Source organism: Otolemur garnettii, unplaced genomic scaffold (genome assembly GCF_000181295.1).
Source record: "Otolemur garnettii isolate 467f Iridium unplaced genomic scaffold, OtoGar3 scaffold00039, whole genome shotgun sequence".
NCBI lineage: Eukaryota > Metazoa > Chordata > Mammalia > Primates > Galagidae > Otolemur > Otolemur garnettii.
In genome coordinates this window covers 2,889,520-2,904,681 of record NW_003852434.1, presented here as the reverse complement: position 1 = coordinate 2,904,681, position 15,162 = coordinate 2,889,520, and the positions used below count along the sequence as shown (strand labels likewise).

Here is a 15,162-nt window from a genome sequence, read left to right as displayed (position 1 = left end):
TCTTTTCTTTGAAACACTCATCAGGCAGAAAATGGCTTACTAACCCTGATAATCAACAATTCACTGAGACTTTGCTTCATCCCGTTACTTAAGAGTCCTTATATTATTACTTTCCTTCATCCTCATGTTTCTTTTCATGGATGTGGAGAGGTTAAAGGTGAGGGCTGACGGGGGAAACTCAAAGAGAGCCTTTTCCTTCTGTTAAGAGCAGGGTCTCTCTCTCTCTCTCTCTCTTTAAAAACTTTTTAAAAACTTTTTACTAAAAATTTATTTTGTCAGGGTGTCTCATTATCCCACTTTTGAGAGAACTTCATCCTGAATTTTAAAAGATGATGGCTGGACTGCATTTCATAGATGTGGCCTTTCTGGGAAAATCCAGCATTTGGAATTTCAAATGCTTAGAGTGTTTCTATTGGCTGGCCCATGTACTAATAAAACAATTATCCAGATGAATCGCTGGGCGTCGTAGAAATAGGTCTCCCGCCAAGAACCAAACACTCAACAAAGGTCTGCTCTATTCTAACTCCCATGAGTTGCTGTCTTTCTGTAATTTTTTAATTTCTCATTCGATATGTAATGTGATGAGATGGCTGTAAATTCTTTGCTGTTCCTCCCATTGAGAGGTGGAGTCTGTTCTTCTCTCCCTGAATGTGGCCTGGCTCCAGTGACTCTCTTGAGGTATTGATTGAGGAGGAAGTGATGTTTGGGGACTTCTGAGGCTAGGAGGTCATAAGATGGCTTGGAGTTTTTACCCGGATTTCTTGAAAAACCCATCTTGGGAGTCCTGAGACAATTTGTAAGAGACTTCATGCCACAGAAGACACTGGTCAGTGGTCCCTGCCTGTCTTCCACCTGTCCTTGCAAACGTACAGAGCTTGTGAGTGGAAACATCTTGGCCATTGCAGACCAGATCAGCCACCTGCTGAATGCCTCTGAGTGACCTGCCCAAATTCTGTCCCACAAAATCCTGAGCCATTCTGAAAGAGTTGTTTTAAGTCCCTAAGTTTGTAGGTAGCAGTATGGAATTGCAGTAATCATTAAATATTTTTGCATGGAACAGCACTCAAGTATATCCATTGGTACTAGAATTACTTATATTAATGAAATAATTATTTTATTGGAAATGTGCATTTTTATCATTGACTGCTTAGTAGTAGCTAATACAATGGCTTATGTTTGTCTGAGATTTTCCTATAGGCAGACACTGGGCTAGGTGCTTCCCCTACACAGCACCCCTGCATTCCCGCCTGTGACCCGACCCCCACTTTACAGGAGGGTTCATCCCAGGAGAGCTTCCCGATCAGCTCTCTTTGCCCCTGTGTCCAGTCCTGACTGAGGACGTGAGCACACTCCTCCCCTTCCATACCGTGTAATTGAGGGATACTAATTACATTTAGAGGCTCCCCACAGGCTTCTCGGGGCGACCTCCTCCTCACGCCTGTCAGAGTTCCTCAGCTTATTGCCCCACTCCCTAATCTCTCTGTGCCTCACCCCAGACCCCAGAGCTCCAGCTCCACACAGGATGGAAGAAAAGAAGCTCTCTCCTCTTTTCCTCAGACATTTTCCAGCCCTTCAGAAAGTCTCCACTGATCTCTGCCCCATGGTGTTGCAGGAAAAATTATTCTGGCCCTATTGAATTTTCTGTGCTCCACTTCCACTATAGCGTCTATCCTTTTATTTTCTCCTTCTCCGCGAATGCCAGATTTTCTCATATTCACATTTCTTCATCTTCCCCTCCCACTTTTTTGCATATTCTTTGGGGTACAGACATTTGAGTATGACCGGAGTGGTTGTGCTACACAAGAGGAGGTGTGGGTTTTAGGGTCGCCTCTCTCGTCCAGGCTTCATACAAAGTTCCTTACTGATTTCAGGTTTTCTGTTTTTGAAGAAGAAGGTCCCACACAGTTGTGTAAACTCCCGGCTTCACAAAGCCTGAATCCACCCCTAAGCCTGGCTTACCTGAAGGCCTGCAGTTTGGGGGTGTGATAGGAGCTAATAAGACTGGAGTGATTTGCCTCCCGCTGTGAGTAGCATGACAATTCACCACTTTCGGTCTGGTCCCTGAAATGATCAGACGGATTACTTCTGTTTTCTTTCTGCCTTTAACTCTTCTGTTTACCCCTTCATTTATTTCATTCTCTACCTCCCTGGGATGTCTTTCCCTGAGTGCCTGGTTTGGGGCTTTCTCCTTTGACTGCTCTTACTTGAATTTCCCTTATTAGTTCAACACTACTGGGATAGAATAAAACCTCTTAGGATTCAGTGGCAATTGTCTCCCTTTTGTTAACAGAGTAAGTCAGTTGTTAAATTCTCCTAGCTGGGAGAGGAATTTCAAGTGCTTTCAGCTTTGTGAATGGACCAAGAATTATTCATTGAGGGTAGGAGTTCTCTTCCAGGAATAAGAAAAACAGCAAATAATATCTAAGAACACTTCCAAGTAGCCTCATTCTCATGGTGTTGGGAACCTCTGGGGAACAACGGTGCTTTGATGAGGGTTTAGTTCTTGTTTCCCACTAATGAAACCACTCTGTCCAAGCAGAAGTCCCTTCAGGGGTCGGCACAGGGCCCAAGCTTCTCATGTACCTTGGTGAGGGCCAACACATTTAATAGGGGAAACCATTCCTTTTCCCAGTGGTGCTTCCTTACTCATTACCTGCCTTCCCTGAAGGGAGCAGATGTCATAAACCCTAATGGAGTTTATGTCTGGAGTTTGAGTTGTTCTTTGAAAATAGGTCAGAAATCTGAGGTTTATTTGTGCCTTCAGAGTGAAAGCTCTGGGAAGATTCCCTCGAGCAAGGAAAAGGCACAGCTCGTCCCCAGCTGGGCCACTGCTGTGAACTCTTCCCCTCCCACCCTGGGAAGAGATCTTCCCCAGCACCTTCCCTTGGTTTTTCCACCTGGGCTCCTCATCCACCCTCCAGGTCTCTGCCTTTCGCCATCAGCTGGGCCCACACGAGGTATCGACAGGTTCTCTTGCCCAGTGGTTGGGTTCAGTCAGTGGAGAACACAGCTAGGAGGAATTTAAGGGAAGGAAGAGGGGAGGGCAGGAAATATACTTCTCAGCTCCCTGCGTGTGTCTCTGTCCCTTTGCTGAAGGTCACCTCCCCTCTTGGTGACCCTTTCCCTTAGCATTTTCTCTCTGGGTTCGGAAAATGTTCCTTCCCTCACATATATAAGCTCAACCCTTACTGGTTCCCACAGCTCCTTGGCTTCTCTATGCCCTGCCTGTACCGTGGCAAATAACTCTAATTACCCTCTCTGCAGATTCCCACATCTGAGCTTCCTGTCTGGATCCATCATTTCCTCACTGAGTTCATGACCAATACAACCCTTGATGCAAACTTTAGAATTCATGAGTGTGAATATTTTCAGGTCCCTTGTCCACAGAGCTGCCTCATACTCTCAGGACTGCCACTGCCCTGTGATAAGCTTTCTAGAGTTGCCTTGCCTTAGCTAGGAAATACACACACACACATATGTAATGTACATATTTAAATGGAACTGAGCTATCTTCATCATCTTTGGAGAAAGCCAAGATATTTAAATATAAAATAAAAATCAAAGATGATTTTGTTGATAGAGTCACAAGATTTGAAGAAGCTATAGAATGGAAGTGCTTGAGAAGAACATATGGGCAACTAATTTGAGAAACATTTTGTGTTGGAAAATGCCATTTTTCATGGTACAATACTCACCCTTTTCTCTTTCCATATAGTCTTTGAATATTATGACACTGGAATTAATCTGGGACTTTGGAGAATAAATTAGTCCTTCTGTTCTAGTCCTTTCCCACATCAAAAGAAGCCCAGCTCACTCAGTCTGACTGGACATTTTAAACCTTGTTCTAAAAATACAGCTTTTGCATGGTTAGTCTCAGAACATGTAGAAATTTACCCAATCAAGAGTAGTCTAATAAGCTAAATTGAAACAAAGTTATATTTTAGATGAATAATACTGTACAAGGGAATCTGTTGTTAATTTTTTTGGACGATAACTATTTTTGGCTACATAGTGCTGAAACATATGCCCTACATTCGAGAAAAGACTGTGGGTCCCTGGGGCTTTTGGCCCCTTTACCAAGATGCCTGGAAGCAGGGGGGCCAAGTCAGCCGCCTTTAGGCAGGATCAGACCTCACACCCTACTATGGCCGCCGTCCAAAATGTAGGATTTGAGAAAAATGAAACAACTAAGAAGCAAACACAGAGTAAGCATGGGCTGGATTTTGGGGGTATGAGAAAGAAAAGACACTAATAACATCCAGATCTCAGGCTATTGTAACCTTACGTGCTCCAATCCAGAGTATTTTTCAAATCATAAGGAAACATTTGTTTTGAAATTAATGACTTTGAATTGGTTTCAGATCACAAGAAGACATCAATCAGCGCTTTTTCTGTGAGTTGGTGGTGTGTCTCTTCCCCTACCGCTATGCCTATCCCTAACGCTGCTGAATACAAACTCACTGCCAGTAACAAGGTTTAAACCAAACGTTGTCCTAGTTTAAAACAAAAGCTTCTAGTACTCTCCTCTCTCTGTATTTTAGGAAATAATTGAAAAGTTTTCCTCATTTTAGAATGAGGTTAACTTGTGCCCCACTTTAAGGTCCTTAAAACCTACTGTTAGTTGGAGTTGGGGTTCGGGGAAGAAAAAGAGAGGGAAGAAAGACATTTGGGTTCAGCATTCGTATTTTGTTTCCTCGGAGTCCCAACAGATTATTGCACTGATTTAGAGAGAGTTAGCTCAGAGTTGTTTGGTGCTCAGAAAAAGGCTGGGAGAATCCACTGACTTAATGGCTTGAAAGTTGAAAATGATTCCCATGAGCTAAGAGAGAAAGAAGAACATTCAGCCAAATGTGGCGTCTTGAAACCAGTTACAGGTTTTTAGTGACTAATAATTAAGGTGACTTATTCTGATTTTTGTAATCTCAGGATATTTTCTGACTGAGTCCCTATCATATGATGTAGGTGATTAGGTAACTCTGGTTGAACCTAAAAATGTTTTGCTTTCAGAGCTCTTTGCTCATTTTTTCTTTATAAGCTGTAAATTTGTATTTTATATGTGTTCAGTGACATACAGAGATTATGCAGTAGTGGTAGAGACTTGAATAGAATGTGCTTAGTAATTTTATTATTTCAGCAGTTTAGACTAGTGCCGGGTACTTATAAAATATGTATTTCTATAAATTACTATTTTGAGAACTGTCTCCATTTATCTCCATAAGATTTTAGGAATTTGAAGGGGGGTGGGGACCCTTCTGGGGCAGGGCAGACCCTTCTCCAAATAGCACTACAATTTCTCACTATCTGCAAGCCTGCGGTTTGGCTGAAAGGGCCGTAGCATTACAGATGTCAGGAACGGATCACAGGAGGATATAGGCCTAAATAACTCACTGTCTTTTTCTTGTTTAACGTGGCATTCCAGGTGTAATAAGAAAAGTCATCTTGCTAGACAAAAAAAAAAAAAAGTGCGTGTGTGGAGGGAGCAGGTGTTGGCTTAAAATGTACTTTGGCTAACTAAGGGATCTTAGAGAAAATCTCCCAAACTCCTGACATCAGATATGAAAATATTTTTTCTTTTCATTGAATAAGGAGGAGTAATGGATTATGACCTCTGTTCCTAAGCAAGGCAAGCCCAGGTCACTGTGACCTTTCTGCACAGTCGCCTAAAGGAAGACAGAACACAGGCTCTTGCTTGAGGCCTTCTGTTTGGCTTTTCTTTATTTTTTGGTTTTCACCATGGGAGAGGTTGTAATTAGATTTCACCATGAAAGGAAGTTCTAATTAGATTTCTCCATAGCTCCACACACTCTGTCCCCGGAGAAGGAGAAAAGAGGCTTGAATATCCTTTCCTCTAGTTGGAAAAGTAGCCCAGCCAAGCCAGCAGAGATGGCCAGAAAGGCACAGGCATAATGGGCCATGTGTGTGTCAACTTCCCCAGGCTCTGTTGGTGCAATGCCAGCTCTGACCTCCAAGACCAGTGCACAGTCCCTCAGGTCAAGGTGAAAGCGGTGTATGTAATAGGTAATTGGTAGGTGACACAGGACACCCTCTGAATGGAACTCACTGACTCACTTCTGTCTCTTCATCCTGAAATCTGTGTTTCCTAGAGGAGGGGAGGGTATCTAAAATTCGGCACACCCTGAAACTTCATTCCCCATCTAGATTTAGTAGTGAATTTAAACAACCAGAATGTATTTTGGGTCCTGGGGTTCTTTCTGCCTTCTTTTTTGTAATTGGTTCCATTTCAGTTTCTGTAAGTATTTTTTCAAAATTTAGATTAGAGTAAGGTTAGATCAAAGTAGATATATGTGTTTTACTTCTGTTCATTCCTATAGATTTTTAGAACATTAAATGTAAAAGGATGACATTTTGTTTGTGAAGTTCCGCATATCGCCTTGACACTTGAGTCTGCCTAGCAGGACTGTCTTTCTCCCCTGGGTGCTTTTTACCTCTTGGTATCTCTTCTCTCTTTATCTCTCTTCTCTTTCCTTTTTTTTTTCTTCTGCATTAACAAGCTGCTTAAATAATGAACTCTGTGAACGCAGTCATCCATACCTCTGGAAAGAGGAATAGAATTCCTTTTTTATATTGGCCATGTCGTTGACTCCATAGAAATTTTAGCGTTGGTAGCTACTGGTACAGTCTTTCTGATTAAAAGATTCCTCCCATGACCTTGAGTCCTCCAGGTAGCTGAACCCTCCCTCCAGTTGCTGGCTTGTCTGGCAGCCTTAACAAAACTTATAAGTCTTCCTCCTTCCCATCTAGACCAAGGAAACTTACTTCACTGTTTTGGGGTTTCAAGGCAGATGGTGACTACTTGATCTGTTTTTTCTTTTTGTCAAAAGTTGAACTGAGAAACACTCATCATGTGCCCTAGAAAAATGACAGGTTTGCATGCCCCGTTTTCCCTCTTACTTTCTTTTTCTTCTTATTACCGACATATCATTCCCTGGAGTATGTACATCTCTGCTTCCAAATAAGGCCAGGTATCTTCTGTTGAATTTGCTTATATTGGAGGAAGCCTGTGGGCTGCTATTTTTAGTAATTATTATAAGTATGAAAAAATTTCCTTTCTGGGAAGTGTAATAAACAGAGTGATTATTATAGGTTCTTCATCATCAGATTCCAACAGGACACTCTCCCGCTCCTTGTCGTTACATGATAGTCAGAGGCTTTGTTAGGGGTGGGCCAATCCCTTGGTCAGATTTTGGCTGACGTATTATACATGCTATTACCTGATCCAGAGTTAACACTGATGCTTTAGGGCTTTTAAAGTTTTAATGAGTCTCCGGGAGAGCTCTATGGCTTGACATTAAAGTCATCTGAAGGATGGAAAAGATGCTCTTCTATTTTGAGCTCTTTGCTGAGTCACCATCTGACATCAAGATGTCCCAGCCCTGGGAGGGTATATGATACCCTCAGACACAACGACACAGACTTTTCTCACTCTCTGACCTTCAACTGCCGACACACTTCTTAATTAAACCTACCACGGTGTGGGTCCAAGCTAGGGATAGACACAGTTTATACCTGTGGAGGCCTTGAGATGAACCAGAATGCCACAGAGACATAAAAATATACATTGAACCTGTATCAAGCAGAGGACACATGCATTTAGTACTCAGGGGGAGAGCACGAGGAGAGTGGCTCTGCCCTTGCTCCCAGGGGAGCTGCCCCCACCCCCCCTCAGTTCTTCCCTCTTGCTAAAGAGTCTTTGTGCAAGATGCTCGCACTCTTGGAATTCTCTTACCAGCACCCACTCCTCCCGGTCACTACCACCCCAAACAGGCACCCCTCCCCCTAGTCAGCCTTCCGTTCAGGCAGAGCCATTGTTGGCCTTGCAGGGAGGTCTGCCACAGTCTCAGAACAAAAAGGCTTTGCCCTTACAACACTTAGCTAGGCATATAATTGTATACAATATGTGTTCAAATATAAAGTGAATTTTTAGCCCCCCAAAATCATGCTATAAAAAGAGGGGTTTGCCTTATATTCTAGTGCTTCTAAAATCTCTCACGTTAAAGGCCACTGTCCCCATTTCTTCATTTTGAACAACAAAGTACCATGCAAGCAAATAACCAGAAATGATCTCAAGCAACGGTTATTTTTGTTCTTAGGAAGGTCACCTTGACAGGATGGATGAAAAAGGAGATGAAGATATTTAAAACAGACTTAGTCATTACTCTTCAAGGATGACTTCATTATTACAAGTGCTGGGATTATAAAGGTTTAGAAAACCACACTTAAAAGATTCAGGTGGCTTTAAATAAGCCTTTTAAAGAGCAGTGGAAAAAGCAATACAGTAAGTAATTAAAATGTGGAGAGCATCAGCGCAGAATGAGACACAAGCCTGGGGATTACATTTGTAGCATCAGCAAATTTTTAAAGAGTTCGTCATAAACAAGTTGCCTAAGGATCGATGATGCGTTCTGTATTAGATAATTACAGAGTGGATCCAGTGGTCACGTACGTGATGTTAAAGATGCATGTGAAGAGTTTTAATGAAACAGTTTTGTGAAATTTGAGGAAGAGAAAAGACAGTTTTATACATTAAAAACATAAAGTGAAGTAACATTTTAATTGGGTATGTATAATAATAGTTTAAATGTCCTAAGTATACATTACACTATATTATCTATTTGTACATTTAGGTTGGACAAAATCTTTGGTTGGGGATGTTTTCATTAGAAAAATAAAGATGGCTTTGTCTTCCGGGACAGCTTACGTTCAGGCCTACCCAGTTTTCCTAATGTGATGATTTGATTGATGACCACACCCTAATTACAGAGCTCACAGCCCCTGGGTAGTTTTACCCCCTCCTGAGTCCCTAGCATTTTTCTCAGTGTAGAACACAGAATACATTAGTTGTTTGAAATTTAATATAAAAATGTTACTTATTTATACCATTGTATGGAAAACACTGGAGAAACTGAAACAGAAAGATTAACATAAAGCATTTTAGTGAAAAGATGTTTTAACACATTTGGTGCTGGTGTTAGTAAGATGAGGTATCTTCTTTCCTCTTTATAAATGTGAAAAATCCTAATTATTTATTTTTTTCTCTTTAGAAATTCAGTGGTTGACATTTATGTGATGATGTTTGTGAGGGCTCTATTCATTATAATTTACTCTCTGGGGGATTCCAAGTTCGAAAATGCCATTCCTTTCAGAGTTGTAGCTACCCGTAATAACCACTGCTTATTGAACATGTACATTCTTGGTCTTAGCTAATCGTGCGACAATCTTATGAATTAGCTGTTAATCCCCACGTCACAAGTGGGGGACACTGGGGAGCTCGCATTTAGCAGCCGACCTTTACCCGGGCTGTTCATTAGACACTGTAATAAACGCCTGACATGCACCATGCCATTCAATGCCCGTGACAATGTCAGGACCGTTACAGATGAGAAGACAGAGGCACAGTGTACATAAGGTTAAAGAAACCAGAAAGTGTGAGTCCCAGGATTGGGGTCCAGGCACCCTGCCCTGGAATTCTCCCAGACCACTGCTCCACTAGAGCACATGGTGAGGATGGGGAGGTGCTGGGAGCTTGGAAGCCGGGTTTATTGCAGCGCGTGCAGCGTGTGTTATCAAGCGAGGCCATTTCTATTTCTCTTCCTTTGCCTTCTCAGTTTTTCCCCTGCACTCCATGGTAAAATGGCCACTGTTTTAGAGCTCTTGTTCATTTTTTTTCACCTATTCACTAAATCTTTAAAGGAAACATTTAGCTACTGAAGTTGGTGGACTTAAATTGGTTGCATAATAGGAAGGAAAAAAGCCAGGACTGGAGACTTCATTTCTAAAGAAGGATTTTTTTGAGCAGACTAAGAGTTATTTCCCAGAGCAGGCCATGAAGCTGGAGTTTCTCTATACCCTTTCATTGCTATGACGACAGGCTGCTGCTACATGCAGCCAGAAAAAGCAGCTGACATTTCAATGCTAGGAACATGGGGAGAGGTTTACAAAAACAAAAAGCAAAGACAAAAAACAACCCAAAAAACTCTTTCGTTTGAATTTCAGTTAGAGAGGAAAAAATACCCCCTAGAGCAAGTCAAAAGCCCTATTCTTGCCTTTAGAAACTATAAGAAAGAAAAAATGTTGGGGGCCTTCTTTCCTGTCCAAGTGGGCCAATAAAACAGAGTGGAGAGCAAAGCAGCCCTTCTTCTCCCTCTGTGTGATGGCAAGCTGAAACACAGCATGCTCTTGGGTTTCGTTTGACTCCCCCATTGTGAGCTGCTAACTGATGAAGCAGTAAAGACCCGCAGTAATAAATACCTCGTGTTGGGACACCACACCCCCAGAGGGAAAGAGGAGTGTCAGATCTATTTTTACATTTCTTTGGATTTCAAAAAAGACAATTCCAAGAGTATTTCCTTCCTGACCCCAGCATTACTACCAGAAAAGTCATCTTGTGTACATTAACAGATGCCTTGCTGGGATGTGAGATTTCTTATAAGCAATGAGTCAAATTCCCTGCATGTCTAGTACACTGCCAGGTGTTGCCTTGGCACTTCATAAACATCTCATTTGATTTGTACAGCAACACCTATTTGTAAGCTATGATCTCCATTTTGCTTAACAGATGGGTAAACTGAGTCCTGGACGTATGAAGTGACTACACAGCTTGTAGGAGGGAGAGTCGAATTCCAGCCTGGGTGCATTAGACTCCAAAGCCCATGCTCTTTCCACTCTGCTGTGCTGAGTCGGAGGGATACACCTGGCACTGACATTTTATAATGGAGCAAAGTGCATCAATGAGATTAATATAGGAAGAAACCTTAAGGGAAAATCTATAGTCAATTCCTTTCTTCTGAGTTTCCATGTTGGTAGGGTAGGGCTTTCATATTAGCTATCATTGATTGATTGCTTTAATGTATCAGGCATAGCAATTTTCTTCCCTTAACTCATTTTTTAATTTAAATCATAGCTGTGTACATTAATGCAATTTTGGGGTACAATGAGCTGGTTTTACATACCATTTGAAATATTTTCATCAAACTGGCTAACATAGCCCTCACCACATTTTCTTAGTTACTGTGTTAAGACATATACTCTTCACTTAGTAAATTTAACATGTACCCTTGTAAAATGCACGGTAGTTGTGTCCCTCCACCCATCCTCCTCCCTCCTCTTCCCTTCCTCTCCACTTTCCCCTTCTTCTTGGGTTATAGTTGGTTATAGCTTTCATATGAAAGCTATATCTTCCCTTAACTCTTATGACAAATTTCTGGGTAGCTACTAATTTTATGATCCCATTTCCACAAATGAAAAGACTCAGACACACGGTGTAACCTGGTTTCTCATACCCTCAATGAAGCCCCAACAATTAAAAAAAAAAAGAAAGAAAAGAAAAGACACAAAGATGTTAAGTTCTTTGCCCAAAATCACAGAGCTGTTTAGTGGTAAAGCTTGGATATAAACCAGGTCTATATTGTCTTATAAGAAACCAATTCTATCTGGTCAGATATAAATCAGAGCCCATGGTCTTAATCACTTTATAAGATGGCCTCTCTACCTTTGGAGTAATCAGTCAAGGTCATACACTCTGTCTTTCAGAGTTTTGTCCATTTTTTGACTCTTACCACAAAAGCTAGGCTAGCCCCTGGGTGGTACTACCATCACAAGCTCTGTGAACCCTCTAAGAACCAGACCCTGGCCTGGTTGGGCATGTCTTGGGCAGCTAGGCTGACCAGAGAAATTCTCCTGGATCTGTCGGGGTCTCTGCCACTGAAGGCAGTTCTTTTTTTTTTTTTTTTTTTTGAGACAGAGTCTCACTTTGTCACCCTTGGTAGAGTGCTGTGGCATCACAGCTCACAACAACCTTAAACTCTTGGGCTCAAGCAATTCTCTTGCCTCAGCCTCCCAAGTAGCTGGGACTATGGGCACCTGCCCTAATGTCCGGCTATTTTTTTTGTTGTTGTTGTTGCAGCTGTCATTGTTGTTTAGCAGGCCCAGGCCGGGTTTGAACCTATCTGCCTTAGTGTAACATGGCTGGTGCCCTACCTACTGAGATATAGGTACTGCCCCTAAAGGTGGTTCTAGAGTAATACGTGAGGGCAAAGCACACGTCAAATCTTTCAACAAGTTGTTCATGTTCTTCTTGGTGGAAAAAGGTGCCACCATGGTTCTAACATGTTCTGGATATTGTAATAAATTTAACTAAAATAGTAGTGTTCAAATCAACTGAGTAAAAATACCAGTCAAGAGGAAATGAAATGAATAATGTTTTGGAGTTGTCCAGACACATCACTATTCATTTCATTTCTGTCATCACTATTTATTATTTTTACTTAGTTGGTAAGTGAAACTGCACTATGAGAAGCTATTGGGATTAAATCTCAAAAGACTTGGAAAGGAAACTCCAGTACACTGATTGCTCAATAACCATACAAAAATTCTCTGACAGAAAAAGGCAAGATCCGTGAATAACACGTACATATTCTTTCCCAAAATGTGGAAAGCAGCATGGGTTTATTGGATGATAAGTGAATGGAATAGACTGCGCTGTTTTGCTAGATCTTGTTGAATGAACAGAAATGTAAACTTAGATCTTTCCAAAGAGGGCTGCCTTTAAAAAAAAATCATAGTTAACAATAGTCATAACCACCAAGGTTTAACCAAGTAAACTGTGAACTGACAAAAACTGGTATCCCCGAGAAAAGGGGAGAATTGAAAAAAGAAAAGATTTCTGCTGAGTTGGACTGAGTGAACGTTTCTATTCAGTGTGCTTAGGCCCGGGGCCAGAGGAGAGCTCAGATACAATGCCAAGGTGACATATTTAACCTCTTTGCAGATTAAAGGCAGTGCAAAAGAGATACTCTTTCTGCAGGGCCTCTTGGTGTACAGTTTCAACTGTGTTGCCTGCAGTGGAAAGCGTGGTTTTCTCCTGCAGAATAACCTCTAATACCTGGGAGGAATGAATAAGCGTGACTTGCATGGCTGTTATTTTAGAAGACAGAGTCCGAAGTGATAATATCTTCTAATATAAGTTATCATAGTCTCTTTAGCTCTTTAATTCCCCTCCCCCTTTGCTTTTCTAAATAAGGCACCAGTGAGAATTAGAGAAATTATACATTTTTGTGTGTGCATCTTAACAACGATAGCAGGAGAAAAGGTATAATTAGTTGTAAAGCCACAAAAGGGAGTCAGGAAAGGGATTACAATCACATTAACTTAGAAATAATCAAACAAGAAGGTGCTATCAGAGAGAGTTTCCTACCTTTAGAAAAAGCTGAAAATTCTATTTCTACAGTATTGTTAGATACAGACTGGGACTACAGTAGTGATTAAAGAACTTTAGATAACTTAAACATGGGAAATGTACACATTATTTCATTGGGAAATTTTTCTTTTTTAAAATTACTTTATGGTTTATTTTATACTTAAGCAGAATATTTCTATAAGGTACATCTCAGGATTTAGGCTTCACTAAGGTCTGCGTGCCCCTCGGGCTAACTACAGTTCCACATTTCTGTCCTTGATCTTCACGAAAACCATCATCATTTATTCATACTTGGTATTTAATCCTGGAGGAAAAAAGGCAGCACAAATACAAATGGCAAAATTCCCTACTAAGAAGCTTTTCTGTAAATCATACAAAAGGTTTCTCTGTAAATAAATGGCTTTGGATTATGTCGGCACAAATATTAGACAGCTTCATCAGATCATGCAAATCAGTCAACCAATGCAATTAGACAATAAAGTAGATGCATTAAATTTTATTTACCTTCAGGTAAGTGGCTGGACCCAGAGCCTCAGTAGAGAATTGAAGTGGAATCCCCTCTTTGCACACAGCCAGGAAATAAAAGTTTGACAAATACCCAAGAGAAACTCTTTAAATCCCTTTCCTGGTTAGCTCTGCTTCTTTGCCCAGAAGCACATTCAAGTCTATTGGAGTTGAAATTCTGCTGCTCTGTCAGCTAGTCATGGTCTGAAGTGACAGACGAGAATTTGGAGGTTGGCACCAGGGAGTATTTCAGATTGTCATTGCTTTTGTTGCAGATTCCTGGATTTCTGTAGCAGGCTGGCCTCTCTCTGAGGGCACGAGGAGCTTTACAGGCAGCGCAAACCAAAAGGGAAAGAGCTAATGCAGTTGACGTGCGTGGGGTTAACAGTCCTCCCCCCAAGCTCTTGTTCTCATAACTTGGCCAGAATATGCGCGCTTGGCTCTCTTTGCATTTTTTTTTTTTTCTTTTTCAAACAACTCTGAAAGGTTTTATAAGCAGCATCCCTTTCTGGGTGATTTTTATTTTAAGACTTTGAAAAGAAACTCCACGCTGCTGTTTCTTGCTAAGGGAAATTGGGGAGCAGGGGTTAAAGGGGGGAAAGGAGAGCTGTGCAGATGCACTGTTGCCTTGCTCCACTGGAAACAGTCCTCACAAATCCAGTCTGAGTTTTAATAACAGGGGACTTCAGCTACTTTAACCTTCTGAGAATGAGCTGAGAAAGACACGTATGTAGGAGCCTCACTCCTTGTTCAGAAATGTTGCTGTTGATGGAGTGTCCCCGCCCAACACAGCTCCCCTCTGCGACCCCCTGGTTATGATGGTTGGTGAAATAGCCTAGAAGGCTGCGCTTATTTTGACTTGGGTTATGGTTATTTATATACGTGTCTCATCTCTTCTGCAGCTATGTCTACAGTTATTGCACATTTATTATGTGTCAGACACCAGGCTCACAGCTTTTTATGTCACTTGATCCTCACAAGTCTAAGTTTTGCTGTGTCCCCATCTGAGGGGTAATGTCAGATAATGGCCAAGTCTGCAGAATTTGAGGCCAAGCACCGGGTTTGCATCCTGTTCCCCTAAGTGTATGACCTGGAACAAGTTATATGATCTCAGGGTCCTTATCTGTAAGAGAGGAATACAAATATGGAAAGAGAATAGTATCTATGGACAGATTATAGTATCTATCTCAGGCGGTCTTTCTGAGTTTCAAGCAAGTAAACTGCGTAGAATGCCCCCTGCCCTACTGGGCACTCAGTAAAGGTTTGCATAAGAGGAAACTGAAGTTTAGTAAAGCTGTGTGGTTTTTCTAGGGTCTCCGACTGTAACTTGCAGAGTAGGTTCTAAAGCAGCTGCCTGAGCCACACTTGTGTCACTCATTCTGATACCTCTATTTTATATAAATGTGTGCGTCTGTATAATATATATACTATAACTATAAGAC

General features: G+C 41.5%; 1 protein-coding gene across 1 annotated transcript in view; it reads right to left on the bottom strand.

The window, feature by feature from the left end:
- Positions 1-13,854, bottom strand: part of SPARCL1 (SPARC like 1) — a 44,308-nt gene extending 30,454 nt beyond the window's left edge. The window contains exon 1 of the mRNA XM_012805301.2: positions 13,721-13,854. The gene's annotated coding sequence lies outside the window, so the exon portion shown is untranslated. The remainder of the gene's footprint in view (positions 1-13,720) is intronic.
- Between the last annotated feature and the right edge of the window lie 1,308 nt (positions 13,855-15,162).